Source organism: Lynx rufus, unplaced genomic scaffold (assembly GCF_022079265.1).
Source record: "Lynx rufus isolate CCGP_SWC_20201006 ecotype Redwood Valley unplaced genomic scaffold, mLynRuf1.p SCAF_6, whole genome shotgun sequence".
In the NCBI taxonomy this organism is placed as follows: Eukaryota; Metazoa; Chordata; class Mammalia; order Carnivora; family Felidae; genus Lynx; species Lynx rufus.
Genome location: NW_025814878.1, coordinates 73,069,299 through 73,087,205, shown reverse-complemented (window position 1 = coordinate 73,087,205; position 17,907 = coordinate 73,069,299).

Genomic DNA, 17,907 nt, shown 5'->3' with positions numbered 1-17,907 from the left:
AAAGGTTAGGTTGTCTGTTTCTTCACTGCAGGCTAAGACTTGTTAGCTCAAAAGTTGGCCAGTGCCAAACTCAAGTTTTTATACATCCAATTATTTTAAAAATAGGTCAAGTAAACAATTTTTAGCCATTTAGAGCTTGCCTACTTTGCATGCCCTACAAAACCTCACCCAAAGCAGTTACCTACTGATAAGATAGGGCCTTATGGTTGTAAGGCTCTAAGTTGCTGCTGCTCTTTGGTGCTGTTTGACCCAGAGACTTCCACAGTGCTTCTGAGTGACGTCACCCAGACATATAAGCACCCTCTTTAATACCCCTATTTCCCTGGGAGTTCCCTTGCCTTCCTCCCCTTCTAGTTAGTGGCATCTTCACCATAAGCTGTGAGGGAATTCCCTTCTCATTGCAACGCTATCCAAGCACCAATAAAGTTTGTTGTGTGTTACGGCCCATCCTGTCATATCTTTTTTCTTGATCAGTTCCTGGATTGCTTGAATCTCTTACAGAAGGTAAGCTGGCTTGGGATCCCAGGACCAGAAGAACAGGATGGTGACACCCTTCTCTACCCTTCTGCTGCCCAGACCTTGCATTTCCCAATGCTCAACCTGCCAAAAGAAGACAGCCCAGCTAGACTCCTTTTTCTACCAGGTCAAGCACAAATCTGTCTGACAACATCAGGTGAGGCTGACGTGACCAGCAAGGAGATGGATTGGAAGTCCTGTTAGTAATAAACAGAAAGGAGCAGCACTTGTCTTCCGTGCTATTCCTGAGACTTCCCCATTCTGTCAAGAGATACTGTGAGATGAGCAAGCAAAATTGTTAAGGTGCCCACACTTTACTTGAAGTGGTAAAATATTGATATATGCATATGTATGCATATGTTGATACATGCATAAGTCACATGCATACATTGTCATTTCCAGAACAATCACTGCAGAAACTGTACAAAGAGACACACTCAAAAACACTATATATAAATCAAGATGTATTCTTTAGTTTGAAGTAATCTATCAGAACATAAGAAAAGAGAAACAGAAAAATGAAAATCTAAAGAAACAAATGCAAAATAAATAACAGAAGATTTAAGCCCTAACCTAAGAATAATTACATTAAAGGTAAATATTTCAAATACACCAATCAAAGGACTGAGGTCAATAGAATGGGTACATACTATGACCTGTCTGTATTGTATGCTGTACAAATCCAATGACATAACTATATTGAAATTAAAAAGATGAAAAAACATTGATGGAAATATTAAGCAAGTAAAAGCATGTATGGTTATATTACTATCTGATAAAGTAGATCTCATAGCAAAGAAAATTTTAAGAGACAGTGAGGGACATAACAATAAACAGATTAACCCACCAGAAAGATATAATGGCACTAAATGTGTATGCACCAAACAATGGACTTTCAAAATACATGAGGGAAAACTGATAGAGCTGGAAGGAGAAACAGATGAATCCACAATTATAGTTGGGGATTTCAATGTCCCCTCTCAGCAACTGATAGAACTAGTAGAAAACAAGCATATAGAAGTTCTGTACAAAATACTTATCTAATAGGATCTAATGGATATGTAGAGAATATCCCACCTAGCAATAGCAGAAAACACTCAGTGCCCATGGATCATTCATCAAGACAGACCATATCCAAAAGCTCAACACATTTAAAATAATTGAAACAATACAGCGTATGTTCTCTAGCCATAATAGAATGAAACTAGAAATCAATAACAGGCAACAGGAAAATCTCTAAACACATGGAACACCCCTAAAAATCCATGGGTCAGAGGAAGCTTAAAAATACGCAGAATGAAACTGAAAGCACAGCATATCGACATATGTGGTTTACCACTAAACCTGTGCTGAAAAGGAAATTTATACCAATAAATGTTTACATTAGAAATGAGGAGAGATTTCAAATAAATAATCTCAAATGCTGTATCAAGAAATTAGAAAAAGAAAAGCAAAATAAACTCAAAACAATCAGAGGATTTCCTTCCTCTGATAATTTCCTTCCTCTGGTAATAAGGAAAAGAGAATACATCAATGAAGTTGAAACAGGGAATAATAGAGAAGTGCAACTAAAAAAACGCATTCTTTGAAAAAAATCAATAAAATTGAAAAACTGCTAGCAAGACATGTAAAAGTAAAGAAGGAAGACACAAATTATTAACGTAAGAAATTAAATGCGGTATACCATTATAGATTCAGCATCTATTAAAAAGATAATAAGTAAATACTCTGAACAACTTACACTAAAAAATTCAACAATTTAGAAGGAATTGACCAATTCCTTGTAGATTACAAACTACTAAAACTCAACCAAGATAAAATCTAAATCTAAATATGCAATTTAAATAGCATTATACTCAATTAAGAAATAGGATTTATAATTTTAAAACTCAAAAGAAAAAAAAAAAAAACCTCCCAGAACTAATATTGAACCTTGTTGACTTCATATATTAGTTCTTGTTTTGTTTTGTTTTGGTTTTTTTCTTGTAAATTCCTTGGGATTTTCCACATAGACAATCTGTATGGACTTTATTTCTTTTACTTGCAGTGGGTAGAATTTCCAGTGCAATGTTGATTGAAAGTGGTGAAAACAACCTCCAATGATCTTTGGAGGAAAGCATTCATTCTTTTACTGATTGATTGGTTGATTGATTTAAACATCATTAGCTGTTTTGTAGATCCTCTTAATCCCATGGACATAACTCTCCTCTATTAATTTTTCTCTAAATGTTTGGTAAAATTCTCCAGTGAAACTATCTGAGCTTGGATAAATCTCTGTATTCATTTTTATAACTATATGTGAAGATCCAATTATCTCAATACAAAATTTGAATTAAAAAATAAAATTAAACTTGGAAGTTTAAATTTAAAGGAGCATTTAAAGCATTTTCTTTTTCTTTAAAGTGAGTAAAAGGAAATTTTTTTGATAAATTAAATAGGAAAAAATAAGAAAATATTCTAAGAAAACAATTAAAGGCAAAGAACTGTCCTAAAATGAAAGCAGTAGGTTATAGATCAAAATAGAAATAAGAAAATAACAGCAAGGAGCATACCTCAGGGGAAAAAAGGCGGGAAAAAAGTCCAAAACATGCCAAGATATTTATTGACAACATAACATGCCTCTGTAATAAAATAAAGAGGAAGATGGAAAGAAGGAAAAAAGCAAGATAGTAGAGATACCGAATGATTACATTTGAAAATGATGTCTTATGTTTGCCATCAACACTGGGGAGAGTTTGAAACAGATTTTAAGACTCCCCCCACTTTTTTCACCATCATGTGAAATGGGGGTAGTTCCCTTTATAAACAAGTTCCTGTTTGACAAGATCAGGACCCATAGCCACAAATAAACCCGGGGACAAATAGGCCTCATGCATTTGCCAAATCCATACCTCCAGTCTTGACTTTTAGTCAGAGTTTCAGACCAGTATACTCATTTGTTTAATCATCACTTGTACTTTTATCCTTCAAACCTGGCATAAGAACATCATTTTGTATTGATCTTTCAAATTGTAAACTTGGATGTCATCCTTGATTCTTCTCTTTTCATTACTGCTCACTTCCAAAAACTTACCCAATCTGATATCTTCTACTTCTTTCTTTCCCCTCAGCCCTTGCTTTGGTTTAGGTCACCATTATTTGTGGCTTACAGAAGCTCCCTAACTGCTCTAATGAGGTTTTTCCCCCATACTCAATTTGCTCTTCACACTGAAATCTATAAAGTATGCTTGAAAAACATATATACTCAAAACACATCACTGCTTAAAAATATTCCCAGGTTCCTTCATGCAGCACAGCATGGCCATACAATGTATGCTCAAATCAGAACACTATAAAGTGACAGGAAAAATTAAGATAAGACAAGTATAAACTGGGCCTGTTCTGGGGAGCCTGTGATGTGTGATCACTTTACTTTGTCTAATGCTATATTCAAAGCCCTTTACTATCTTCTCCTGATGGCCCCCTCCTCTCAGGACTGGCTACGTAACTTGCAGGTCTCAATGCAAAATAAAATGTGATGTTCTCTTTTCAAAGACTAAGAATTTCTTAATTCTTAATTAAGACTGAGCCTGGCTGGCTCAGTTGGTGGAGTATGAGACTCTTAAACTCGGGGTTGCGAGTTCAAGCTCTATGTTGGGTGGAGAGATTATTTAAAAAAATGTTTGGGGCACATGGGTGGCTCAATCAGTTGAGCACACTGACTCTTGATTTTGGGTTAGGTCATGATACCAGGGTAATGGGATAGAGCCACATCTGGCTCCACACTGAGTGTGGAGCGTTCTAAGATTCTCTCTCTCTTTTCCTCTCAGTCTCTCTACCATGCTCATTCTCTCTCTCTCTAAAATAATAAAATAAAATAAAATAAAATAAAATAAAATAAAATAAAATAAAATAAAATAAAATAAAATAAAATAAAATATTTAAGAATTTCGATTTGGTCACCACAAAGCATTAACCCAAGCAAGCGTTCTTTGGTGTATAGGACTCTATGTGAATACACAGGTTACACATCCATGAAGCTGTCCAGCCCCCACCCCTAGAATTATCTGTTCCTTTGAGTTGGAAATTCTCACTGCTTTACACAATACCACTTCATAACTGCCTGTCTCTGTACTCTCTATTCCATCTTCTTGAAGTGCTGTTCTCTGTTTCTTTGGTTTCTAAACACAGTATGAGATATGACTAAAATGGTGCTTCTTTAATCAAATCTTGCCTTTGTTTCTTTATCAGTTCAATTATTCATATATGTTGTGATATTGCTTATGTCTATTATAACACTTACCATATTCAAGTAGAATAGATTGTCTTTTACAATATCTTTTTCAACATATCTTGCAGCAATTTTGTCCTAGCTATTTTAAAGTGTCTGTCTGATCTGGGCCATTTCTGTGTGTATTTCTATTGACTTTTTTCTTTATTGACCATGGACTCCTTATCTTGCTTTTTTAATATCTCACTATTTTTTATTGTACGCGAGACATTTTGTGTAAAAGAATAGAAGAGCCTGAAGTAATATTAACTTCCAAAAAAGGTTATCCCCCTTCTTTCATTTGGATTCTAGAGTGAAAGACTATACCAGTATGATACACAGTTGGGCTGAGCCAACTTTCATCAATGGCTTCACATGTTTTAAGGAAGGATCTAGATTTTCCTCTGAGCGTGGCTTAGGATCTGAGCACTGGTTAAATTCAGGAGTTTTCTTTGTCTTTGGAACTGAGCCACCATCTCTTTGTACTAAGAACAGTATACCTCTGCTTTATAGCTTAGCTGCCAACTTTTTGATTAACTGGGCAGAAGATTTTGACATCCAGGGTCACCCCTGGTTCCAACTCTATTCTTCCTATTCCCCAGACTTGCAAGGGCAGCTATTTTACATGCTATGAAAAAATGGAATGTCACAAAGGTTTTCCTTCCTTCCCGCCTCAGTGTGTTTTCTGAGAGACCTGCACATCTCAGCTCTCCTGCACATTGTCCCCTTTCCCTCCAGTGGGTGCTGTGTTATACTTACAGGAGGCTCTGTGCCTCAGAGAGTCTCTCTCTCTCAGCTCTGCTGACTCGTCCCAGATTTTTGGCATAGTAGTTTCAAGCACAAGGTGAAGACTAGTGGGAAATAGTTGGTGGGTGGTTGCAGGTTTGCTCTGTGGTTTTTAGGCTCTTTGGAAGTCTAATCTCTCATGCCAGCCTACGCACAGCCATTAAAAGTTCATTAAAAGTTTAGCTGGTTTCTCCTTACCTGCTTTTATGGTAGGTACCTCCTCTTCTGCTCCTTGGCCTGAAATGCGAACAGCTGTGGAACTCTTCTCTCTTGTGAAGGGCTTGTCATCTTTCTGGAAATTAGTTTATTTAGGTTTCACTGCATCTTCAGCTCTCTGAAGGATCATAAAAAAAAAAAAAAGACTTCTGTGGTTTTGAAGGTTATCCAGCTTCTTCTGGTTGTTAGGATGAAAGCAATGATTTCCTGTGACTTTCTATATCCTAACCAGAAGTCCCACGTAATCTTTTTGTAATTCCTTGGTAATATATTTAAGGTTCTGAGATGAGAAAGAATTACTACACAATGAAGAGCTCTTCCATATTAAACACTTCCTTGTGCTATCACTTTCTTAAAGAGCAAATTGATTTTTTTTTAGTTTAAATACTTTATGATAGAATATTAGATTAGGTGAAGTGATTTTTAAGATTTTCTATTTATTTGACCTATGGTTGACCCTTAAACAGATATTTGCATCATAGTTCTCAGAATAAAATGACCCGTCCAATTTAAGATTTATTAAAAAATGAAAGTCGTGAATCTAATCAGGCTAGGTGCTTCCACATACATTGTCCCATTGGTACTTCACAACCACCTTCTGAGGTCCACTATATATCTATATCTATATCTATATCTATATCTATATCTATATCTATCTACATCACCTATATCATCTATATCTGTATCTATATAGATATAGATACAGATATAGATATAGATATAGATATAGATATAGATATAGATATAGATATACAGAGAGAGAGAGCAAGAGTTGGGAAGGGATAGAGTGAGAGGGGAACAGAAGATCCTAAGTGGACTCTGTATTGAGAGCAGCGTGCCTGTTGTGGGGCTTGAACTCATGAACCATGAGATCATGACCTGAGCCGAAGTCGGATGCTCAAACGATAAGCCACCCAAGCACACCCACAATACTAATATAGGCAATTAATATTCTTCTCTTTCTATATAAGAATAAATTCAAGCTAAAAGACCTGCCAGAGGTTACGAATGGTTGCAGCTCTGCTAGCTCCCACACTGTTTCAGAAATTGTGGCTTTTGACCACATTTTTCAAGGTGTACTGGGTTTTAGGAGGAGGAACCTCAGTCTTCATAAGAGAACTAAGTGGAGAAAGAAACAGACTTGCATAATGCCGTGTCCTTTTCTTCTCCAGTTACATCATACTATTTACTTCTAGAGAGTGTGATTTCCCTGTATATACCTCTTGCAGTCTTCTCATAGCCATGGTACCCGGGCACTATGAAGAAGATGAATTTATTCATGTAGTGTGTGACATGGGTGGCAAATTGTTATCTGAGCTTTATGGGCAGAGCATCAACATGCAGATGTAAGGTTGTCCTATGGGCTTCCTGATAGCTCTCTGATATAGCTGCCATACTATTTCCAGAGAATCCCTCTTACACAATGAATAAAGTCCCAACTATTCAACCTATTACTTTACTGAAGGATAGACAACTTTATACCACCTGCCTTTCTAGCCTTACTATCTCCCGCATGCCCCTTGTGTTTTGGTCATGTAAATCCTTTTACTGCTCACTGAATGTGAAGATGAGATTTGATGTGATGGAGGAAGCACGAGAAGACAAAAATTTGAGGAGTTCATAGTTTCTAATCCTGCTTGGACCTCATATGTTATATTTCTTGTCTGTATTATGAATAGGTTTTAATAGAGAATATCAAAGTTCTCTTCAAATTCTAACATTGTTTAGTTAAATGAATTTTTTGTTTCAACTTTTAGTTTATTTGTTTTTTTATTTTTTATTTTTTAAAATTTACATCCAAATTAGTTAGCATATAGTGCAACAATGATTTCACGAGTAGATTCCATAATGCCCCTTACCCATTTAGCCCATCCCCCCTCCCACAATCCCTCCAGTAATCCTCAGTTTGTTCTCCAGTAACCCTGTTTGTTCTCCATATTTGAGTCTCTTCTGTTTTGTCCCCCTCCCTGTTTTTATCTTATTTTTGTTTCCCTTCCCTTATGTTCATCTGTTTTGTCTCTTAAAGTCCTCATAATAGTGAAGTCATATGATTTTTGTCTTTCTCTGACTAATTTCATTTAGCATAATACCCTCCAGTTCCATCCACGTAGTTGCAAATGGAAAGATTTCATTCTTTTTGATTGCCGAGTAAGACTCCATTGTATGTATGTGTATATATATATATATATATATATATATATATATACCACATCTTTATCCATTCATCCATCGATGGACATGTTGGCTCTTTCCATACTTTGGCTATTGTTGATAGTGCTGCTATAAACATGGGGGTGCATGTATCCCTGCGAAACAGCACACCTGTATCCTGTGGATAAATGCCTACTAGTGCAATTGCTGGATAGTAGGGTAGTTCTATTTTTAGTTTTTGAGGAACCTCCATACTGTTTTCCAGAGTGGCTGCACCAGCTTGCATTCCCAAAGTGTATTTGTTTTTGATATTGACATAGTCCAAATAAAAGGAAAGGTCATTGTTAATTCTCTCTTACTGTTACCTTGGCAAAGAACTGCCTCGGCCTTAGATAGTATTATTTGATAAATACGTCTTGAAATACTCAATCGTTCAACTCAGAAATCTCATTGTTTAAATTTATTTTAATAAGAATGCCATGCAAAATTTTTTTCTTATTGGTTTTGATATTAATAAACTGCAGCAAAAGCATTTTTAGAATTTGGGTTCTCAAGCTCAGTTATGCTTTTAAAGAATGAAGAGAAGCATTGACGTTGTTTATAATAATATTTGGTTCATGATTCCACCTGGACTAGTGGACTTTTCAACATATTTCCATATTTAGGGACTGAATACAAACTATGTTTCCAGAAGTTTCTCATCCTCCAGTCTCACTGAGAAAGCAGCTAGACCATTTGTCAACAAAGGAGAGTGTTTTCTGCTGAGGTAATTTACTAACCAGATGCTGAGATGGCCATCTCATGCCAGGGTGCATTCTGCAGCCAGAGACTACACCTTCTATTTCAGGTTTTATGACAAATCTTCTATGTTTTTAGAGCAACTCCAGACACTGACAGTGCTGAGACACTGTTTTTAAACAGATAATATATCTGGATTGTTTCCCTTCAAAATAGGTCCAGGAGACACTCTACTTCCTTCTGACACTAAATCTGACACAGGTTTCTTCTTTGGGGTCTTTCCTTGCTTTCAGAATCACCCATCCCCACCAGTGACAATTGAATGTCTTCAGTTAAGTCGTATAAGACAATTCAAAATAACTGCTACTGGCAACTTAACTGAATATAGAGCTGTTTGTTCTGAAGATGTTCTCGCCTAGGGCCAAGAATCAATGGGTTTTGCTTTGATAAGAAATTAAGCCCTTGATCTGAAATTTTGCTTGTATGGGATTCTTTTGGTGCTTTGGCTGTCCTAGCAGCTTTAGGTCACTGAATATCTATTCCATTGAAGCAGTCATCGACTGATGACACTAAATAGTCAAGCTGTATTTCTTAAACCTGTGTTATTTATTAACATAACAGCAGTCACTTAGAAGTATAGGAATCAACAAGATCTTAGATAAAAATAATTTTGGCATTTTCATTGGAAGGGGCAACATGAAATGGAATTCCTATTTTTTGAATAAAGACCTACAATATAATACATACTCTGTATGTTCTCTAATTACACTTAATATTCTGAAAGCATGAGATAGGACTATTCACCTTTTATAAAAAATAGAAATAAGGTGCAGAAATACCCAGGTCCTTACCCAGGTTACTCAGCCAGGTCTGTCTGACTCTAAGGCCCTGTGCTTTTTCTTTTTCAGGACACCTTATTGATTTCTGTCTAAATTGTCTTATCCCTTAAAAAAAGCATCCTTTTATTACAGAAAAAACACCCTCAATTCTATCTGAGGGATGGGAGAAGAGGTTAAGATGACTCAAATGGAGAAAAAAAATTGTTTTCTTCCAAGAGCTTAAATGTCTTTCCTTGAAACTGATTAACTTTAAACATAATTTAAATCAAACAAATACTTGGGGTTTCAAAAAAAGAGAAGGGAAGGAAGAAAAATTTTTGTTAATTTAAATAAAACAACAAAGATGAAAGAAAGTCACAGAAGTGAGGAGGTTTTTTTCCACATTTATCTTCAGAAAGCCTTATTTTTAACAAGCTTAAAAAAAAAAGAAGAAGGTAAGACAAAGATTAAATATGCACATCTAAGAAAAATGGCAGGGTAAGTAAATGGAATTTCAACTATTTGAACTCTCTAATTCATGACATTAAGGCAAAAACAAATGGAGTTTATTTTGTATTGAGCTATGTACAAAGAAACTTTCATGAATATACATTTATGTTTCTCGGTTAAATTCAATGTTATTTATCTGTCTTGGTATATAGAGATGGGTCCTAATGAAATTAAGAGCATGACAGAAGAGATAAAGAGTTTCATTTGTTAAGAATCAAGTAAATTCATGACATAGGGACTTATTTATCTTATGAGAGTTATGGACAGAGGTGGAAGTTAGGAAAACAAGAAGCATCTAGGTTTGTCTACCTAAAGGCACCAAAAATTCATCTTCTAAAAGTGAGGACCAAAATGGCCTAAATACAATGGCCTGAGAGGAGTGAATTAAACACAGATAACAGAACTTAAACATGCCAGACTTATTTGTCCTAGTAATTGAATGTAGCAGTGTAGTATTTCAGTTGTTTTTACAACTTGGATGTACCTTAGTTTCAGATTGTGCTGTAAAACTGGAAGTTCTCCAGCAGCTGTGGGTACATAGTTTCACTGGGCAGTGAGGGAGGCATGATGATGGATCATGATTCCTTCAAGTGCCACTAATATTAACATCACTGGTGTCATTATTCACTGGGTGATGAGCAAGAGGGTCACTTTTTCTCCAACACATCCCACACAGTCTGGCTTTGGGAAAGGTTCATTTTCAACAAGGAAGCAAAGGCCCACGTGTTACTAAAAACACAGACCGTGTAACTGTGGAAATAAACCCAATTGTCTCTATAAGTCTCTTCAATGACTTAGTACCAAAAAGAAAAAAAAAATGCCATTCTTTGAGCCACAGCTACTATAAACTGTAGGTAAAACTTACCCTCTAAGTTAGGCACTGCTGATTATGTGTTCTTTATAGATATGTTACATATATATAATATATAAATATAAACATATATATATAATACATACATATGCAATAATGTGTGTGTGGTATACAACTCATTCTGTGTAAAAATACAGAAATTGAAGTATTTGTATAAAATTAATTCTATACTCTATATTTGCTCTACATGCATAGTAAATTGTAATTACTATTTGATTTCCTAGAAAGACAAATTTAAGTCACTATACATACCAATGGGATTATTTTATGTTAGTTAGGATGTCATCACCATCAATTCCTCACTGTTCTGTTAGGAAGGAATCAGTAGCAGACAAAAAATTCTGTCTAAAATCATTTCATGTGCAGTTTGAAAATTTAATTTCTTTCTCTTAAGCTGACTCTCAAGTTTCTCTCTTAAGCTGATGCTAGTTTTGATGATAAATTAATCCATAGGACTTTGATTCACAGAGAGAAGGGAACCTTTCATAAGATTTAGTTTTACAGAAGAAAACAATGAATTTGTCCATTTGTATGCCAGTTTTCTCCTCTATTCACACTTACAATTTAATAGCTAAAGGAAAAATGTATTTTACACAGGATATAGCCATAAACTCACTAAAATAACTTAAAAGTATGAAGTAATCTATCATTTACATCAGAAAAAAAAATTAGCTGCTTTCCTTTATTAAAAATGACTATATATGTGCTTTTATTGATTCCTGTTGAGTTTATGTAAAATACTATTTCAACTTCACCAGTCATGGTGAGAGTAAGGTATGTGGCAACCATTGAGACCTGGCCAGTTAGCCTAAGATACAGCCCTTTTAAACTGTGGCCCCTGATTCTGGTTCTTCATTCTCATTTCTCTGGGACTATTTAAAAACTACCATGCGCAGGTTGCACCCCAACTAATTGAATAAGAATTCCTGACTCTGGATATGTGGCATCAGAATTTTCTGTAATGTCCCAATGTTCTACCTTAAAGCCAGTGTTGAAAAGCAACATTGTCTTTCAACAATGTAAAAGAATAAAGTTGTTAAAAGGAACAACAACAAATCTCACTGACATGTACAGTGGATTGACTTCCAATAATCTTTCAGATAAATGAGGAACTCTCTAATCACTAGCCAATAATAGCTGACCATTTTTCCACCTAGGTTAAGTTGTTTATCTAACTATATTTAGATGGAAGTAATCTAGCAAATATACTGCTGCATGTTTAAGTAGCTTCTCCTACATTGTATCCAAGGGCTGGCAAATACATTTGTTTATTAATCAAAAACTTTTGTGGATTAATGATTATGTGCCAAGGATCATTCCCAGATGGAATCATGGAATTGAGTCAAACATGACCTCTCCATTCAAGTACTTTATAGCATGAATGTGTGTATTTACTTAACATATATAATTGAGACTTATTGTAAACCAGAAATAGTTCTAAGCTCTAGGGATATCACAGAAAACACAATAGGGGGAAAAATTTCTGCTCTGTGAAGCTTGTTTTCCAGGAAAAGCAACAAGAAATAAAATAGAAAATATTTGATCTGAAGAAAGTAAGAGCAATGAAGGGGGATAGGAAATGAGGGTAGGAAAAGACTTAAGTACAGTGTCAAATAGGAAAGCTGAGAAGTTTCAATGACAGTTTGATATTTATGAAGGGGTGGAGATATAAGCCATGTGATTATTTGGAGAAGAACGTTTCAGGTAGAGAAAAAGGCAAGTGCATATGCCCAGAGCCAAGAGTTTGTCTGAGGAGTTCAATGAAGAGCAAGGCAGCCAGGTGGTAAGGCAGCCAGCTGACAGTATGAGGAGAGGTCAGGGAAGTGACACAGGCCATAAGATGCAGGGCCTTGTCAGGACTGAATGAGATGGGGACCCAGTGAAGGGTTTTGAGTTGAGGACTAACAAGATCTGATATTCCATTTAAATGACTCACTATTGTCACTGTGCTGAGGATTGACAAGTATGGAAGGAGGAGACCAGTTAGGCTATTACAAGATTCTAAGGACAACATGGCCCTTTTCAGATCTTCTGGAAGTAGAAAGACAAAAGTAGATGAACTCACTAGAGTGCAAGGAAGGCTTTGTAGATATTTTGTGTGTCTTGTGAGCCTTCATATAATAATAAGAGAGAGACCATCTGGAGAGGAAGGAAAAAAAAAAAAACATTTCTTAGAAAAGGAAAAATAAACAAGGTATGAACTACCATGGTACATTTAGAACTGACTTACTGTCTATGAGAATGTAGGGTGAATGGCATGGGTGATGGAATTGGGGCTGGAAATGGAGAGTGAAAAGCTCAGTGTACCATGCTCACCAGCTGGACTTTATACTATAAGCAATGAAGGAATATCCAAGGTTTTTAGGGAATCTAGAAACCATGAGGAAGGAAGGCGAGAAAGAGGAGCATCTGAAGACAGACACGGGTTAGAGGCTTCTTGTTGGAGGCGCTGGGGTGGTTCAGTCAGTTAAGAGTCCAACTCTTGATTTAGGCTCAGGTCATGATGTCACAGTTTGTGGGACTGAGCCCTGCGTTGGGCTCTGTCCTAACAGTGTGGAGCCTGCTTGGGATTTTCTCTCTCCCTCTCTCCCTACCCCTCCCCTGCTCTCAATCTCTCTCTCTCTCTCTCTCTCTCTCTCTCTCTAAAAATAAATAAGTAAACATTAAAAAAAAATTCTTGCCACTGTCACTAATATAAAACATAAAAAAGTATTTGCAATTATGGCAAGAGCTATCACAATAATGTGTGTAGAATGCAGTGAGGTGGGGGAAGAGAAAAAAATTAGCTAAACAGAAACATCATGAAAGGTTTTATTCAGGAAGTAATCTTTAAACTGGTTTTTGAGGATTTAGTAGATTGTTTTCATTCATACGCGATGAAAAGGACTTCCAAGCAGGGGGAGTGTCAAGGGCACAGAGACCTGAAAGCCCCATGGCAAATTAGCAGACAAAGAAGGTGACTGGAGCATAGGGCATAAACAGAAAGGGAGATGGTAGCAGGAGACAAGGCAATGGCTCTGTGAAATTTGGACATAATTCAAGTTTTATAGGCAATGGGGATCCAAAGAAAGGTATGAAGTGCTGTGATACTGTGCTCAGATCTGTACTTTAGAAAGCTGCTTTGTGTCAGTGCTCAGGGAAAAATGGGATTTGGTGAGACTAGAGGAAGAAAGACTGACTATTGAAATGATCTAGGACAGAAATAAAGCGTCACATTAGTCAAGGAGTCCTGTGAAGTAAGGGTTGAATTCAAGAAGCTTTTCAGAGACTAAATCAATTCGATTTGGTGATAAATTATGTTAGGGAAGTAAATTAGAGGAAGGAATTTCAATGACACATAGATCGTATCTTGGGTCTCTAGGTTTATGGCTGTACATTTAGGAAGTAGAGGAAAAGAAGCAGGTCGGATGATGGGGTGGGAAAGAATCAGCTTAGTTTTGGACCTACTAAATTCTAGATGGGCCTCTTAGATTTAGATTTGAATGTCTCATAAGCAACTTGGTATGTATAAGAGTTCAGTACCTATCATAAAAGAGGCATTCAATAAATGTTTTCTCAATTTTCAGATGCAACATTTTAAGTGAAATGAAACTAGGCGGATCTAACTTGTCCCACTTGCAATATGTTTCAACTCTTCAAAAAAAAAAATCCTCTCACAATTATATCACACATTATTCATGCATTGGATAATACATTTGGTCTCCCATCCCAGCTGCCAGTGTTAAATTCTATGCTACACAATGTATCTATGGGCCAGACTAAAATCAAGAGTGTGATGAGAGGGAAAATGGCTCTGAATTGTCTTCCTGATAGAACCCCTATTGGGCTGTCACTCTCCTTTGGCACAATTTAAAAAGGCTTACTTTCATGTCATTTGATAAATGTTTAACTATAATCCTCAAATTAGAAAATCTTTAATTTCCATGTCATCATGAAAAAACGTCATACATTAAAAAAGAGATGTGCTGATGAAAAATTCATTCAGCCATGGACCACAGAAACAGAGAGGCATGATTTATGCATTCTTTGAGCTAATACTTTGCTATGATTCTAATGGTGTCGCATAGCTATTTTGCAAGATAAATGGAAAAAGTACTTATACATAGTTTTTCATTAAGATAAAATGTAATTGTTTAGTTCATTTAATAATCATTGTATGATTAAATAATCCATACAAATTAAATAACTTACTGTGCTTTATAAATTCATATTAAAAGAAACTCCATGAAAATTTGTGGCATGAATAAAAGCATGAGCTAAGGAAAAGATAGTGGTATTTCTTGTTCAGTATAAAAAGTCTCAAAGCACTCATGAATTTTGAAATTCTTCTTTGAGTGATGAGAATAAGTGAAAGCATTTCATACATTAAAAGAATATAAAGTATGCTTTTCTTCCATTTACATATTGATTTATTGTTTTGATATCAAATACATCATTAAATAATGTAAACATAGTTATAAAACAAATTGTTAAATGTCTGAGTCCGAGTTCCCCAACAAAAGAAGGAAATTGTGTGTATTTGAGGGTAGTTAATTCTTATGTATACAATTATGTATCTTTCTTAGTGTGTTTACCTAGAAAGAAATGTTACATATTAAACTAAATTATGTCCAAGATTCTTAGTCTGTTTCCTATTCTTAATACTAAAATCCATGAAGAACTTCCGAGAGAAAAGCTTCATTATTAATAGCAGGAGAATTCACTAATAAAACACTTAAGGTAGGCCATTTATTTCATTAATCCTGAAAATCCCACATAGTAGTAATATTATTGACCCAGTTTTATAGTCAAGAAAAATGAGAATTAGAAAAAAGAAATACTTTTCCCTAATACCACATATCTATAGTTGGCAGAATGATTATCTTGACCTCAAGTGTATATATTAATTCAGAGTTTAAACCTTAATATCTTCTCTGTACCCCAAAATGTGCTGAGAACAAATAAGATACTGATGCAGGATGGTCATGCTTCTGACCTTCCATCAGGAGAATGTGTTCTTTGTGTTATACCACATGAATGAGAATGACCTTTAGTGACCCATGTACAGTCTCAACCTAACTCCTGTTAGCCACTAGCCATCTAAAGGTCAGATCTGGAGGTGATGTCTGCAACACCAGAGAGGAATTTTGTGACTTAGCAGAAATAACAATAAGAAGTAAGAGTCTCCAAGTTCTACTCCTGATTCTGTCACATGACTTTGGTTCGTGTTTAAACCCCTGGATCTCTCTTTCCTTGGCTGAATGAAGGTTGGATAGACGGTTTCCTCCCAGCCTTTGATATCTTTGTTTGTACAGATCTAATTGGCCAAGCCAAGATTTAAGGCATGTCCTTGGTCTTGGAATGACTAGAGAACTTCTACAAATTAAGTGGTTTGCACGGTCAAAGAAGACAATGGTATGTTCCAAAGTTTATAATAGATGTTAAATGACTAAAAGAAAGGTGGTTTTGTTTTAAAAGTTGGACCCTGGGTCAGGATTTAGATGGTGAATAATTCCAAACAAATTTATTTTATTCATAACACTATTCATAACACTATTTTAGTCAGTCTCCATGGACAGCCTCATATCGACTGTGAGACCAATGGGCTTAGGGTCATGCCCATCATCATATTCACTGTTCAAAATGTCCTAACACAGTAAGACAAGACTTAAAGTAATAGGTGTTTGTGCTGTTGGTGAAACTTGGGCACAAATATTTGATAAATATTAGACTGTGCCCTGCTAGAGAATCTAAGTGGAATATTGAGGAAGAGGCCCATTTCTGAGAAGTATGGGTCACTTAGCTCAGAGTCAAAACCCTAGAGTTCTTAATTCCACATCTATGATTTTTGACTTTAACTAAGTGTCTTGATAATGATCTTATAGTCATTTTATTAGAATATAGGCATGTTGGTCATGTACTATCATAGAAAAAAATTTTCTTATACTGTGGTCATAATATTAATGTAGTATCCTAGGAAGATGTCAATAATTGCAAAATACTTAATATAAACTATTCAGTTCTATGTAGGAGTGTTTATGTGAAACCTTAAAAAATAAGAAAGTCTTCTTTCTTTAAAAGTCTTTCAAGTTTCATTCAGGTGAGTGTACCAAAGCAACTGTAAGCACACAGAATTTCTTGAATATAGAAAAATAGATTAATCTTTTCAGGATGAATGTAAGGAATGATATTCAAGAACCTCTCCAGATGCTATTTTAAAAGGACTTGCTCTATATCCTACGAATTATTCTTAATAAATATGTAGGTAACACTTTCCTTTTGCTCTCTCAGCTCTGTTTCTAATGGAATATACACTCTCACCATGTAGATGGCTGCAAGTGTTCTGATCCTAACATGATTTTCCAGGTCACTAGAAAACCTACCAGTTAATTGTTTTGTTCAAAGATCCTGGAAATAGGGTTTATAGTCAAAAGAAAAACAATAGTTTCATGCACAGCTGAGCAAAGAAAGCATATTTCAGAAATGCTATTGATTTGGAGGAAAAAAATCATTGAAAATTGATGAAGTTTTGAGGACATTCTCAAGAGGACTCTATCCTATTCATGAAATAGTAGATGCTAAAGCAATAAAGCGATTAGTTAATGCATTGTTCTATGCTTCTTCCAAATAAAAACTGATGCGATATTAGCATTTTCACAGTTGCTAGTATCAGTTCTACATCTCCAACTTGAGACAGTGATAGGTATTCAATTATCAGAGTAGTCAAAATTTGTCATCTAAAACCTTCATACAAATTAATTACTTTTTCTGTTATTGTTCTTGTCATAAAGAGTATCGCAATGGTGATCGAAACCAGCATTCTTATCTCACATTTCCTAGCACTTTTGATTTTCAAGACATTAACTTCTCTTCTGTCAGTCAATGCAGGATTTTTCACAGGAGTGCTGTGGACACCTTATGCACGAGCACCCCATGGTGTTTAAATGCCAGTCACAGCCACAGAACCACAACTGCAATTGCCCCCACACGCTACTCAATACTGGTTGAGAACCCTTTGCTGTATTTTTTGTAACCCCTCAAGGCAGATCCAAAGTTACCTTTTCTTTCCTCCT